This window comes from Podarcis bocagei (genome assembly GCF_964188305.1).
Source record: "Podarcis bocagei genome assembly, chromosome: Z".
Taxonomy (NCBI): Eukaryota; Metazoa; Chordata; class Lepidosauria; order Squamata; family Lacertidae; genus Podarcis; species Podarcis bocagei.
This window is the reverse complement of record NC_138140.1, coordinates 39,400,848-39,414,916: the sequence shown is the minus strand read 5'-3', so window position 1 is coordinate 39,414,916 and position 14,069 is coordinate 39,400,848. Positions and strand designations below refer to the sequence as shown.

Here is a 14,069-nt window from a genome sequence, read left to right as displayed (position 1 = left end):
GTAGAGGAAACCTCTTCTCTCTTCTACATACTACAAAATGCCAAGAGTGATGCATCAAATGCCAGCATTTATCAAGAGAAGCAGTATAGTTTGAAACAGCTCTCAATTTATGTTTGTTCATTAGACTTTTATATCCCATAAGCCCCTTGGATCAGCTTTAATCACTGGTGAGCCCCACGCAATGTAAAAAAGAAGTTTATAATGTGCCATATAGTGTTGAGTATGGCACATGTGCTTTTGTAATAAAAGACAAAAAACGGAGTCAATTAGGCAAACCACTTAGTTTGACAACATCATAAACCTCCTAGACTAGAGTAACTTGGGAGCTAACCATAGTGCTGAAATGACAAATAGCAGTAAAGCAACAAGTGTAACTTTTACCTTTGTACAGCAGGCTAGTTTTTGCATAAACTCACACATCCATTCTATCTTCCACCTAGACCACCATGGCCTGGGGAAGAATTCTGGAGAGCTGCATTGGGGGTCTCAGGGCTGAAGTTTCCCACCACATTTGTAGGAGAAGGACTTGGTTTCTGACAACATCATGCAACATTGTGACAAATTACTTCAGTGATTTGCTGTTGGATTGACACATTGCTCTACTGGTAGGCTTTGTTACTGGACACTACAGCCACTTTTCATTACCAGCACCATTTTTCAGGGTATGTGTCAGCTGTTAAAAGTGGCAACATTTACCAATCAGAGCTTGTCATATTTATATGAATCTGTGACCTGACTGATTGCTCGATCAGCAAGTGTGTACGGGAATAAGACATGGTACTTAGTTTATTAAAGAGACGAAAGGAGCACAGAGTTAAGGGATTATCAAATCCTCATTTTTGTTGAGCAAGGACACTGTTTTAATTTAGAAAAGTGAATCCGTAGGCCACATTCAAAGATAAATCTTTCCTTCTTGCCAGGGTAATTAAGTTGTCTATGCTTTGTGCAACTTTCACATCTTAGAAAATCTAAATGGTCACTGTCAAATGTAACTCAGTGGGACAAAAGCATTGTGGACTAGTGGGCAGTTCTAGATTTGGTTTGGAAGGATGTTGTGGGAGACCTCAGGAACTACAAGACTTAGACCTGAAGCCCTGTCGGTGTGATACAAATTTTCCAGCTACAGCCAGTCTTGACCTCATGCAGTTCCTGCTCTTAAGCTCCCTAATTGACTGTCCTGCATTGGTCATGGCAGGTGTGAGAAAGCTATTTGTCCCCCAGTGGCAACATGCAATATTGAGCAGGTATTCAGGAGCCACATACAACTTTGTATGACCATCAGTACGCATGGTTGGTGCTGGCGGTGAATGGGGCCAGAAAACACACACATTGCAAAAACACATCTAGTTTCATGAGTCCTGACAGATAAACCTAGTGTTTCACCTTTTAATTATTTGTTTGTTTGTGGTAAACTGACCTATCTCCAAAGCTATGGAGCCAGGAGATCCTGAGGGAAATCAAGGAGACAATCCAGAGCCTACTACTTGCCTACCTGTCTACCTATTCCCACCTCCTACATTTAGCTATCTGGGTAAGCAGTCCAACCCAGCAAATGCACTTATGGAGGGAGCAGAGCAGGGCTTGTAAAGGGCATGTCCAGGGGGAAAGGATATAATGTGGGAGACAGGTTGTGGCCTGGGAGAGGACCACATAGAGTGGTCCTGGCAGGGCACAATGCAGCCCTATATTCTAGACATGCAAGTTGAACATGATCCAGAACAAACCCACAGAGAAAGAATAGAATGGACAAAATCTGTAAGTGCTAAGCAGCTTCTATTAGAACTATTTTAAGGACCTCTGGGGTTTGGAGCTGATGTTGCTTTATGAATAGCATTGTATGGCTTTGTACTTCCTGGCTTCCCACGATTTCTACCTCTGTAACTGAAAGGAGGAAAATGGGCTGGAGAACCCACCATACATCTCCACTCCTCCCTCCTCAGAAGTGAAGTAGTAATGCAAAGTTGCCTTGGAACATCCAACGTGAGAAACAATTTTTTTGTTCCTTTTGTAGCACACAATGTAATCCTTTCTAGTTGGAAGCACCCAAGTTCAACTTAGGGCCTGCACAGGGAAGAAATTACAGAACAGAATTCATATGAGGTTTGTTCATATGGGAGTTCTTCATATGCCCTTGCAGGTGCCGTTTATTTTTGGGTTTGTGTTAGGAGCACTTGAGGATCTGCCCTACCTACGCCCTTGCTACAGCTGGAGCAGGCCAGCTGTTGCTCTTATGGAGAAAATGAAGCTTGCTTACCAAGATTTCTGTCTAATTCATTTTAGCCTGCAGCTCAGATTGAGGAGTTGTGCATAGTAAAAACTAACTTTGTTCATCCAGGAAATTTCACAACCCTAGATATTGCATGATTGGAATTTGAGTAGGAATGGTTTCAGTGGTGGTTGGGATTTTCTTTCAGACTTCCAGAATTTGTGAGAATCAACATGGCCCACCAAACATGTATTTGGACCTTATGGGGACAAGGTAAACTGCTATCTGTTTCCTGCTTGCTTAAAACAAGGAAGAGGGGGCAAAATGATTTATTTTGTCACAGTACACATAGTGGCAAGTTGAGTTTTGCTTGGCAGGTGACAAAGTGTTCAGGACTGTGTGTTTCCATAGAGTAATCAGACAATTTCAGAAGCAGATCTTTAGCTCAATTATACCCTGGAGTCCTAGAGTTCTGGATTGCCTGGAAGTATCATCAATCGACTTTGAGTTGCAGGTGTACTGAATTGTTACTGCAATCTGTACAGGTTTGGGACCTGTATAACAACTATGTTCTTTCTAGGTATTAAACCATGAAAGAAACAGAGGAAAATGATAGAGATGTAACACTTCCAGGAATTAGGGGAACAATTCCATACACACAAATGTATTGGAAGGTGCTTTATAAAAATATGTTAAATAACCACACTCCTAAATCCATACATGTATATCCCACCTTTCCACCTAAGAGCTCTAGGGAAAGCAACATCCCTGCATGTTATTCTCACAACAATCCTGTGAGCTAAGGGAAGCTGAAAGGTAAGTAACTTATTGAGTTCCATGGCAGAACAGGGATTTCAACCCAGGTCTGCCAGGTCTTCATTTAGCAATCTAATGACTATTGACTATACTTTTGAAATGTAGTGTAGCTATATTATAATGGAGAAGTCCTTTTGCCAGTATGTGTTGTTGTGTGTGTATGTGTGTGTTCTTTGGGGAAACACATTACAATTAACTTGAACTTGTTTCCCACTTGCTATGAAAACCTCACACTATTTGAGCCAAATGACACAATTTTTTCAGCTTGCATCCATCTTCTGCAATGTAAGCTCTATTTTCTCATGCAACCCCCCTCCCCAATTTTTTTTATTTGGTGTTCCATTGTGCTTGAGCAGGGAACTGTAAGGCAGAATTGCTGTCTTCAAGGAGACTGCCTGACACTGCAAGAAAAGCATTGTTCTCTGGAGATTTCAACAAAACCACAGCAAAGCTCTTGTCAAACTAGCCTGGGGTGGGGAAGAGAGGCATATGTGTAAGAACTCAGCAAAGGGGAGGGGGACTTAAATGGCCCACTCCTGACAGTGCTAGCTGAGATGCTTATGGCTTACTTCAACAATGTGTTATAGAGAAAAATCAAAATGATGAGGCCAGACAATTTCTGGTTCTGTAGTGAAACAGCACTTTGCCAAAGTATTAAAGATTTGACGCCCTCCTGCATTGATTTACATCCACGTACTGGAGTTTCCTTGTCTCAGCATTATTCTTCCTGACTTGGAATTTGTGGGTGGGTAACTGAGATATTAGAGGAATGGAATATCGCTACTTTGTTGCAATATTGACCACACAGAATTTAGGCTGGTCTACACATTCAGCAGAATGAGGCGGTAGACTTTAAAATTTGAGAGTGAAAGTGGGGAATACCATTTTTGAATGCTGTCCTCCCTTGGTTGAGAAGAAAAGAAAAGCTTTGCAAGTGAAAACAAAGCAAAGCTATGACATCAGGGAGAAATAGGGGGTCCACTTAAGTACATCCAAAAAAAGGGAGCAAAAAGAGGACTCAGATCTGCACGTAATTTTCACACACTGATGTGTATGTACAGGTGAAGAATTATAAAACTTTATAATACTATAATGTTAATTATATTAATTAATAACTCCCCATAGGAGATCTAGTGCATATGTTTTGCCTAGAGGAATATTTTTTAAAAATGTGATTCACCCATGAACAATCTAAAGTGGCCCACTATCTCTGCATCAGAGCTCCATCAGTTCATTCCAATGCATATATAAAATAGACCCCTAATTATGCTTAATGGAATCAGGTGCCAATTCACACCACACCCACTAGAGATGAAATATTGGAAAGCAGCATGCAATGGTCTACTACCAGGAAAAATTATATGCCAAATTCTGAAGTGGGGGTGGAGAAGCTGTGTCCCTCCAGATGTTGCTGGACTACAACTCCCATCATCTCTGACCACTAGACCATTAGCTGGGGCTGATAGGAGATGGAGTCTAAAAACATCTGGAGGGCAACTGGTTCCCCATTTCTGCCTTAGATCCTCAAGTTTATTTATTAAGGTACAACAAAAGAATGGTTTTATATATGGGGTCAAAGTGTAACATTCATTTCAAGATGTAAAAAAAATGGTTCAGAGGTGCTGTCCTAACAATTATTTTAAGTACAGAAATCAACACAGCAAGCTCCTTAGGACAGATGCAATCTACAGTGAGTTCCTTCAGCTAAATGTAGAGTTCCAGGTAGATGTGATAGAGAGAAATGAGCCAGAAACATCAGGTGGAATATCCTTTAAGATCTACAGCAATCACCAAGACAAAAACAAGGTGAATGTTGTCATTATGCATAGGAATACCTGTCCTACAATGAGGAGATAATGGATGATACAGGAGAACAATCCTGCGTTAAGACCAATCTGGTTGATAATGTGTTTTGACAGTTGAGCTTTGGAGCCTGGTAGTGCAACACCCCAAGATATCTGGACCTCTCTCTGGACTACTCAGAACATGTTGTAAGTGATTAAGACAGAGCTTCAGGGCCTATATCCCATCACTACTGAAAGGTACAAATGGTGAATTAAAACAGCAGCTGGAAGGAATCCACTTTGGATTAATCCAGACAACTAGAATTGTCACCACAATTCTAGGGAACATCTGAGGAGAAGTTTCACTAAGGGAACCACACTTTGTATTCCAACCTAATACCAATATAAAGGTTATTTTTAGGTTAAAAATTCCCAAACAATTTTGGAAGCACACAAAAAGTTTTGCAAGAATTAGCAAACTTTATCAGGGTTTTGCACAGACAGGGCTTGCCCAAGACATTTTGGCACCTGAGGCAAATCAAAAAAGGCACTCCCCTTCCCACCAGTGATCTGCTGCCCCTGTGGATCCTGCCACCTGAGGTGCTCACTTCATCTTGCATCATGGGTGGGCCGGCAACTCCTTATTTTCTCCAGGTGTTTCATTGGTTGGTTCTGGTAGCTAGTTCCCAAGAAGCAGGTCCTATATCCTTTATTCTCTCCCAGGGATGGACAGGAAGAAATATTTACCAGGTCACAAACAATATTTTACCAGCCATGGTTTTCTGCAATGAATCAACTGTTTTGTGAATGGACTAGTTCAGTCTTAATTATCTGAGTGAATTCTTTCTTCTACTTCAAGATTATGTAAATAGGGTCTGAGCCCCCAGTGCTAGAACCAGACACCTTTATCTGCCCCAGCTACAGCCAAACATGCCTCTTCTGTATTGGTCTCTACAGCCACAGCAGGTGCTGTAACTTTCCAATGGTTTGACCCCCAAAGGTATGTTCTTCCATTGTCTCTCAAGACAAATGGAAGTCAACCAATGGAAAAAAAGAGTGAAATTCTAATTATTTTTATTCTTAGAATAGAAATAGCATTATACACAACATGGAACCATTGCAGGGGGGTGGGGAATCCCCATTCAGCTTTCTCCACTTCTTTTAGGCTGTAGCTCATGTCATGTTATATTAATGTTCTGTGCTTCCCTGACCCCCCACTCCATTTTATTTGCTGATATGGAGGAAGAGGGGAAGATTTCATTCTGTTGACATGATGTCTAATGCTGCACCAGACTGTTTCAACGCTCACCTTTGACAAACAGCAAGACATTTACTTTGATCCAGTTCTTGTGGTGCGTAACACATACCTGGTTCTTGCAGGACAGGTGCATGTCATGGCGTAATGGGGGTGTTCATTCAGGTGAGCATCCAAATGCACATCCCATTGAAAGATCACATTGACACCAAGTTTATATGAGCATTCAATTGCAGATGTTAACATACTGCATTGTTTTCTCCCCACCCAAAGCAATTGGATGCACATTCCTGTGTGTACATGCTTGGCTCAGCAGTAGAGACACGTCCCTTATTCCCTCACAATTTTAATTTGGAAGTTTTTTCACAGGCTCAGCACTAAACATGTACAACGTGTAAAGGCACATTGCTGAGGGGGAGATGATATCACGGGGATGCCATTTTCAGCCACTGTTCTGTCCTGCTTGTAATCTTAATTCCACCCTGAATAAGCAATGCACTTCAGTATGTAGAAAACAATAGTAGTGCATGGTAAACATATTCCCTTAGAAATAGATTTCATTTTGTGTCTTTATAGCTATAAAACTAATTATTTATTTCCATTGATATTAAACATTCATTATGTTGTGGTCTGCTAGCTTTAAACATAGCTATATCTGACTTCTGGAAGATTTATGCAAAGTATCTGCATTTGGCATAATGAAATTAAGCATTCCCTTGCATTTGTTTTATTTGCTTACTTATTTGTTTTAGACAAGGAGAAGGTCTGCCTTTTAACTTGTATCTTTGATGTTGGCATTCCAGAGATAGGATAGAGTGTGGTTTTTAAAAATTAAAACCCCTAGCATCAAAATGTATTTTTTTTTTTAAAAAAAGAAAAAACCCTGTTCGGATTGTTATGGCACAATGTCAAGAGAGATGTTGCATGCCTTTGTACATATGAGAGAAAACCTAAAGTGGAATGCAAAAGGAAAGTGATAATTGTTCTGTGAATCCAGGAAAACCCTAAATAGCAGAAGAAATGAAAGGAATATGATGGTCGTCATGCATATTCAGGAAATTTATTCATGGGGTCCCCTTTGGGACAGAGGATTGGATGAGAATATGTGTCAAGTGTTAAAAATCTGCAGGCCAAGAAAGAGAAAAACCACAGGGGAGAAGTAAATGATGCACACTTGACAAAATATGCATGACTGGTGCTAGGATCAGACCCAACATGGACACTGACCATCAGTCCACACAAACTCACTGATGGGGAAAGGAGTATTCTACTATGAAGACACCTTCCAGTGTTACGTATCATTCTCCATTCCCTGTCCTTGAAGGCACTGAGATCCAGAAGGTTAGATGGAGTCCTGGATCTCAACTTGGTGTCAAATTGCTGTCTTCCAGTTATTTTGGACTATAACTTCCATCAGTGCCAGACAATAAGGCATATGATCAGGAATTATGGGAGTTGTCCTGTACACCTGGAGAGTGCCAAGTCAGGAAAACCTGCCCTAAAGCCAACCAAATAGAGGTAGGATGAGATTTGAGCAGATTCTTTTCTTTCTTTTAAAACTGCTTATTCAATTTGATTTTTAGGACTATAGGAAGCTGCCTTCTACCATGTCAGATTATTTCTACATCTAGCTCAGTCTACTTTGACTGACAATGTAACTCTAATATAGGGGAACCAACTTTTTTAGTGTCATAGAAATATTTGGTGTTTTGAACAAGTGCCATGAGCACCATCCCCTCTGGTCGCTTCTCCCCTTTCCCTCTGGACATACACTCCAAGAGATAATGTGCATGCACACATGCTTAATCTTTCCAAGGAATCTGGTTAAAAGTCGGGTTCATCAGAATTAATCTGAGTCCTAAAAAGCTTATAAAGGAAGTGGGAAAGAGTGCCAGCTACTCCTTCAGCTTCCTCCTTCACCTCTAGCACTTTTAAAGGGAAGAAAAGGTAAATATCCTCACCACCTCAGGACCAAGAATGCAGTGCAAGTTGAGGCTCAGAGCCTTGGTGGGCAATAGAGGGAAACTTCAGTAGTGCAGTTGTGTCTATGGGTGCCATATTGGTAGCCTCTGCTCAATTGTCTGAGGCAGAGAGAGATTTGCTACCAGTGTCTTTGGCCAAAGATGCCGTGGCCCTTCTCAAAACATGGTTATTTGTTAGTGCTTAAGCCCTATGAGATTTTTGTTTGCTTTACACTTTAACACCTTTTAGGATATGACACGAGAAGGTAAAGGAATGAAGGGAGGTCACAGAGACAGTGGGACTGAAGGAATATCATGGAGGGTTCTGGAATGAGAGAGGCTGTTTGATAAGAAATGGCTTAGCAGCAAAAGGATCAGTGGAGCCCAGAAGCCCTAAAGTATGTGGTTACAACTGAGTTACAAATATTGATTTACAACAATCATATCCTAAGAGACATGGACACAGGCACACACAGAATATAAGAAGCCAACCTTTCTGCTTCATATTTGAGGAGAAATGTCAGGTGAACCTAAAAAAACCAGAAAGATTAAGGAAATGTGGGGAGAGGGGTTCTGATTTTTGAATTTGGTTGATCACATGATAAATGGAACAACATTTTGCTCCCCAAATAAAAAGATGCAGAGAAGGACCACTTGGGAATGAAGTTGTAGAAGCAGCTAAGACAACATGCAGCATAAGAAGCTTTTGTAAAGGGATAATATATGAGTAAAGCAAACATGATCCTTTGTAATGAAACAGGTGTTCTCAACTTGGCACTGCTGATTGCCAAGTATATATTTTTTATTTTTTTCATTCTCCTTTATCTCTAGGAAAGGTGTCATTTCCTATGGTTTGCCACTATTCATTCTAAGCTGCCACTTGGTTGGCACCTTTGCTTATCCTGACCTTGGCAGACTGTCTTGTGAATCAGGCACAATGCCTTCCTAGCAGATGTGCTCTGAAGAATATGGGCCAGGAAACTGGAATGTGTGCAACATCTACTTCCTGGGCAAGGCTTCTGTGCCTGCGAAATTGCAGAATGAGCAGTGAGCTCGGTCTGCAAGAAAGGAAAGAATTATCTCCCTTTGTTTTGCCTTTGTCTTGTCTCTCTGGGCTGAGCGGTTGTCTGTGAGGAAGGTCCATTGGCAAGAAAGGATCCCTAATCCATGCCCAGCAGATTCTCTGTGTATTACAATAAACACACAGGCTTGTGATCCAGTACTAATCATAGGCAACAGCTAGTGATCCAACAAAAAGGATTTCCAACATTTTTTGGAGGGTGGGGGCATAGACACATTTGCAAACCAAGGAAACACTGAAACTGCACATAAACTGCAACCACACACTCCCTCCCTCCCTCCTTTAGCAGTTAGGCTTGAAAAAATGATTTTGTTTCTTTTTTCTAAGCCTTTTTTGCGGAAGGGGGGTTGATCATACTGGAGAGGCAAGAGAATCTCCCTTTCTCAATTTTTCCTGCTCTTAGTTTGGAGTGGGGAGGATCTGCCTCACAGTTGTATGTCTGATTGGATATATATGTAGATATACATACCTCCCTAATTAAACATTAGCTCCACCCCAAAATTAATTCAAAACCAGAGTCAGGGAAGGTCAGGTACTTCCTGGATTGGTCCAGGTTTGGTTTACCTGATTATGGACCTTTGGGCTGGGGCAACAATGTAAATAAGGTCTGTGGGTGCACAGGCCTACTATCTATCAATTGAACGATCAAACTATATTTTGTTCTGCATTCACTAGGCATTTACCACTGCAACCATAGTTAAACATGATTAAGCATGTAGGGATGCGGGTCGCGCTGTGGTCTAAACCACTGAGCCTCTTGGGCTTGCCGATTGGAAGGTCAGCAGTTCAAATCTATTCAATACTGCTCTGACCCAGCTTCTGCCAACCTAGCAGTTCGAAAGCACACCAGAACAAGTAGATAAATAGGTACTGTTGTGGCGGGAAGGCAAACGGCGTTTTCATGTGCTCTGGCACTCATCAAGGTGTGCTGTTTGAGAAGCAGTTTAGTCATGCTGGCCACATGACCCGGAAAGCTGCACAAATGCCAGCTCCCTCAGCAACATGAGTGCCACACCCCAGAGTCTCCTTTGATTGGACCTAACCATCCAGGGGTCCTTTACCTTTACCTTTAAGCATTAATCTGTTCCTGCAAGGTTACCCTTGATGAGCTTTGTTTTAAATGACTGCTGAAGGATGTAACTGTTCTTATCACAGGAATTCTTTATAGAAATTATCTCTAGTATTTCTGTCGTCCCCCCCCCAAAAAAAAACCCCAACAACAACATGTATGTATATTGCAAAAATATGGGAGGGGGGGAATCAGGAACCTCTGGGTTTAAATATTTTCCTAGCAAAATCCTATTCATTGCACTTAAGTCTTTTTCTCTGTTTTAAGCAGGCATGACATTAAGGTATAGGGGACTTTTAACTGCAATGAATTTTAATTTGGAAAGATATTCTGGAATTTATTTTAGTGGACAAATTCCCTTCTCCCAAAAATAAAAGGCGTACCCCCCCGAACACTCCCTTTTTTTTCAACACAATTGGTAGTGGAGGGACATTGATATACAAAAATCACTGAGAATGTATAACCCCTTGGCTCATCTTGTGTTCTACTTGGCATTGGGTGGCCTTAGGCAAATCAATATTTCCCAATGTCCCTTCCCTCCAGCCTTCTTCTACCTTTCAGGATTGCTGTAAAGTAAAATAAAGGTAAATGACACCTGGGTTAATGGTTAAGTCCAGTCGAAGGCGAGTATGGGGTGCGGCGCTCATCTCCACTTTCAGGTTGAGTGAGCTAGCATTTGTCCACAGACAGCTTTCTGGGTCATGTGGCCAGCATGACTAAACCACTTCTGGTGCAACAGAACACTGTGACGGAAGCCAGAGCACATGGAAATGCCATTTACTTTCCTGCCACAGTGGTACCTGGTTTTCTACTTGCACTGGTGTGCTTTCAAATTGCTAGGTAGGCAGAAGCTGGGAATGGGCAACGGGAGCTCACCCATCACACAGATTTGAACCGCTGACCTTCAGATTGGCAAGCCCAAGAGGCTCAGTGGTTTAGACCACAACACCACCCGCATTCCACATGGGCATAAAGAATGCACAAACAGGGTTTGGAGTGGGAGGGGGAGCTGTTTGAGTACAGGAAAAACATATATGTGTTATTTGCAGATAAATGTGAAGACTGCTGGATATGAATCTGCAAGATACGTGATCTTTCCAAACAAAGTTAAGTACACACAGAGAGAGAGCCTACTGGGAAATTTCAAACATGAAAATGGAAGATTTCTAGTACACAACCAGGGCATGATATTTTGGGGTTATAACACTTCTGTTGTGCTTCATGAATTCTATTGCTACTGAAAATGTCTAGAGTCCTTTAGTCAAACCATCAGTGTGTCTCCCCCCCCCCAAAAAAAAAAGAAGTCTTGTTTTGCACTCTGGATTAGAAATCTTTTTGTTCTTGTTGTTCGGTTTGTTTGTTTGTTTGTTTGTTTAAAACGTACGTACATACATCTCTTATCTGCTTCTGCCACAGAACATGATATTTTAGCAAATCTGATATGTCGTTTGAACAGTCTATCTCCCTCTCTGCAGCCTTCCAAAATGAAAGTGTGCCTGTGTCTCACTCTCTAACCTGCCCCCATGCTTTGAAAAACCGAGAAAGTGATGCTTGATACAGCTAAATATTATTTGTTGATGTACATATTTGGCTTGTGTTTCTACAAAGGCGTTTCTAGATATTTGTGATGCATAGCTACAGTGAAGCAACCAAAAAGAACACCATGCCTGTCTGATTATAATTAAAAGAACTATAAACTCTCATTTGGATCTGCAGTATTTTCTGTCTTCTGTAAGGGACTGTGGGCCTTTAACCCTTCAATAAGGTTGCATTTGTGAAGAAAGTAAGCTTTACAGCATAGTGTACATATTTAAATATCTGTATTTCTCAAATGTTATTTGTATTTTTTATCACAATTGGCTGCTCATTCACTAGCTCAATCAAGAGTCAGGGTTTCATTATTGCCATCTCTGAATTTTTCATCAAAACCCAACTTGATACATCTTTTATTACCTCCTGCCCTCCCCACTCCACTTTTGGAACTGTGGCAGGCTTGTTCTTTTTTACAAACTTGCAGAAATTCACATAGCTGAATACTTGTAATAGCGCTTAATTACAGTGATTTAATGACTGGAAATGGACTTTTATATCTGTGTGCTATACATGATGAGATTCCGGTTATCAAAGGCCTTTGTAGATTTGCATTTTAGAAATGTTAAGAGGGCACTCATAAGTTTTCTCTCAAAGGAATGCTGTGCATAGCTGAATATAGCAATATTGGAATATTTCAAACCTAGAAGAATGCTCCCCCCAATCCAGAAAACTATCATTGATGTTGAGAACTAGATAAGGAAGTAGTTCCAAAACCTTTTCCTCTGGGCCACATTTTCAGAATAAATGTTTTCATTAATAAGAAGTACATTGGAAAACAAAGCAGTGCTTGATTTATAACATAGAACACAACTACAGTGGTACCTTGGTTTTTGAATGTCTCCATTGATGAATGTTTTGGAACTCGAACGCCGTGAACCCAGAAGTAACTGCTTCAGTTTTCAAACACACCTCAGACGCCACACAGCTTCTGTACTGAGTTTTCCATATTGAGGCTTCCGTATTGAGTTTTCAGTTTCTGAACATTTTGGAATTCAAACTGTCTTCCAGAATGGATTATGTTTGAAAGCCGAGATACCACTGTACTTTAAAATATGATCAGGGACATCCAGAAAGTAAGAGAAAACAATGCAGCCACATAAGAATATGAATCATTCCCAAAATATAATTATAAATGAGCCTCTTACATATATACCTTAAGTAGTTATACAAACGCAATGAAAGGTATGAGCTTGTAGTATCACTTGATGCTCTTGCTCTCATCTATCCATGTTCTGCCATAAAATAAAATAAAATAAAATTATACTATGCTATAATATACTATAATATAGTACATTTAAATGCTTAATTGATTCTTTGATTGTCCTTGAATCTTTCTGCCACACTTGCCAACATCTCCTGCCACACCCTTTGAGAATCACTGACATATGGCATTAAGTGACCTGGGTCACATATCATCGTAAGCCAAACTATGGCATTTCAGGACTATGCAAATGTCTGGGCTCCAGGAGAGGAGTTCTCAGCCACTTTGCTTTTCCCCAGTCATTTTTATTCCCATGGTGTGGTCAGCTAAGCCAAGGTTTAGTTAGGGGTGGGAAAGAAGTTTAACTCAGTTCACATTTTTGATGTTGAACCTGCTTGCCTAACACTTTCAGAAGCAATACACAAATCGAAACACAGTGATCCAAAATCCATACTTCTCCCAACTGTGCAATGCAGTACTCAATCCATGTTGGGCAAAGGATTCTTGCATTGCAGAGGATTGGACTAGATGACCCTTGGTGTACATTCCAACTCTACAATTCTGTGATTCTAATGTGTACAGAAATGTGTATCACAGGGTTGGGGGTCAGTTTATATGGAATAGAATAGAATCATAGAATCATAGAGTTGGAAGAGACCACAAGGGCCATCGAGTCCAACCCCTGCCAAGCAGGAAACACCATCAGACAACTCCTGATGGTGAGTGGTAGTCCCTGGGGTATTGGGATCCTAAGCCTCATAAGACTTTATAGGTCAAAACCAGCACTTAGACTTGAGCCCAGACACTCAGGTCAGGATTTATGGTATGTACTCGGACCATTTTGTCTTGTTGAACAACCTGGCTGCTTTGTTCTGCTTGCCATGCACAAAAGCATAATTTTGAGTTCAGGAGTCAGGAAGGACAGACTCTCTATGAGTTTACTCTGGTTTTTGTTATTTCCTCCCTCTTCACCAAATGGTAATGATTTTTTCTTTTGCTTGAGGAAACTTTGAATCAAACTCATTTCGAGCCAGAAACAATCTAGAATGGATATTGGGCACTTGGGTTCCTTTTTCAAGTGAAAGAACATTGGATTTTGAGCC

The 14,069-nt window shown here is 40.9% G+C and overlaps 1 protein-coding gene across 4 annotated transcripts in view; it reads left to right on the top strand.

Moving 5' to 3' along the window:
* Positions 1-14,069, top strand: part of PCDH11X (protocadherin 11 X-linked) — a 745,920-nt gene that overhangs the window by 347,172 nt on the left and 384,679 nt on the right. The window contains exon 6 of one of the 4 annotated variants that reach the window (XR_014004155.1): positions 2,101-2,115. The exons of the other annotated variants lie outside the window; for them this stretch is intronic. The gene's annotated coding sequence lies outside the window, so the exon portion shown is untranslated. Of the gene's footprint in view, positions 1-2,100; positions 2,116-14,069 lie in introns of those variants that run through there. 4 annotated transcript variants of the gene reach the window in all.